The 1705-nt window shown below is 45.9% G+C and overlaps 1 protein-coding gene across 1 annotated transcript in view; it reads left to right on the top strand.

The window, feature by feature from the left end:
• Positions 1 to 254: 254 nt before the first annotated feature.
• Positions 255 to 1705, top strand: part of LOC140325453 (uncharacterized) — a 38097-nt gene continuing 36646 nt past the window's right edge. Inside the window, exon 1 of the mRNA XM_072403288.1 lies at positions 255 to 409. The gene's annotated coding sequence lies outside the window, so the exon portion shown is untranslated. The remainder of the gene's footprint in view (positions 410 to 1705) is intronic.

The raw sequence follows: 1705 nt of genomic DNA, 5'->3' as shown, positions 1-1705 counted from the left end.
GTCTGACCCTTCCCCCCATTTCATCCTCCAATAATAACAATGTATTCCAATCACCTAACCCCCTCCCCCCATCACCTGTCTCCCCTATATCCCCTACATACCTACCAGTGCGCCCTATAATAAGAGTATGACACCCCATAAATACCCGGACAGCTTATATTATATAAATCACACAGAAACATAACTCGTCTGCTCTGTGAGGAGATTAATATTCCATTTCCCGGCCTCTCAATTCCTGATTTCCCCAAGTTTGGTCCTAGAAGCTCCGCCCACTTCCGGTTCTCTTGTCTCCGCCACTTCCGGGTCCTTCTTCTGGGTAGAAGCTGCTGCTACCCTCCGAATTCTCTGTTGTTTCTGCAGCCTGGACTTCCAGTGTGCAGGGGAAGCGAGCATCAGCTGTAACAATCAGGTATCATGTATGAGATCAATATTCTCATTTACCCTGTGTGTGCATTATATACCATCAGCCCAGGCACTACAAGGCCCAGCATGCCCTGCCAGACTCAGATATATTGCATGGTGCTATGGAACTACAACCCTCATCATTGCGAGTCAGCTGGGTACACCATGGACTTGTGGTCTATCACAGAACCATAACGCCCAGCATTCCTTGCTGTTGGGGTGACTAGTGAAGTTAGCTTGTTGTGGTACTACATATCCCAGCATGCCTTGCATATGCAAGGCACATGTGTTGCATGTTATTCCTTACCGCTGTGGCACTACAAGTCTCAGCATTCCTGACCGCTGTGGCACTACAAGTCTCAGCATTCCTGACCGCTGTGGCACTACAAGTCTCAGAATTCCTTGCATGGTATTCCTTACCGCTCTGGTACTACATATCCCAGCATGCCTTTCATGTCATTCCTTTCTGATGTGATGCTACAAGTCTCAGCATGCCATGCATGTTATTTCTTACCGCAGTGGCACTACAAGTCTCAGCATACACAGATATGATAGCATCCTTGTTCCATGTGTCCTCCGGCAGACTCTGGTATGGGGGCCACACAGAAGAATCGGAAAGCTTTTTAAAATGAGGTGACAACGTAAAGCTAAAGAGCACCCAACAGATATCAATTACAATTAATCTCCCATCATCCACACATAAATAGTGAACGGGCTGAAATAAATACAATTCCAGCAGATGGCCGGCTGTGCTGAAATCAATAAATCGCAGCTACAATACAACGGCAGATTTTCACTTCCAAAGAGATTTCAGCAGCCGGCCAATCATAAACTGAGTTCTGATTGGTTGTGGATAGATTGGATCTGTCGGTGGGTGCACAAACCATCCAATACAGACGTTCCAATCCAGGGAAAACAAACTGGAAGGACGGAATCTCAAAGACGTGTTCAGAGTATTGGGAATTCTGAACAAATAATGGGAATATTATTCTGAATGATTGGTCCCTCCTATTCTGTAATATTTCCCTTCCTCTTAGATTGTAAGCTCTTCAGGGCAGGGTCCCCTCCTCCTCCTGTGTCACTGTCTGTATCTGTCTGTCATTTCCCACCTCCATTTAATGTACAGCGCTGCGTAATATGTTGGCGCTAGAACACTGGAACATTTATCCCTTTTCTGTTGTTTGGATTATTTTGTTTTCTCATATTTGTGCCTCGTCTCTTCTTCAGGTGGAAGCCATGCCAAAATGTATCTTTCGATCCTGCCCGCACTTCATGGGAAAGAATTGCTTTTCCCCCGGCATAA

This window comes from Pyxicephalus adspersus, chromosome 3 (genome assembly GCF_032062135.1).
Source record: "Pyxicephalus adspersus chromosome 3, UCB_Pads_2.0, whole genome shotgun sequence".
Lineage (NCBI taxonomy): Eukaryota > Metazoa > Chordata > Amphibia > Anura > Pyxicephalidae > Pyxicephalus > Pyxicephalus adspersus.
This window is presented reverse-complemented; position numbering and strand designations above follow the sequence as displayed.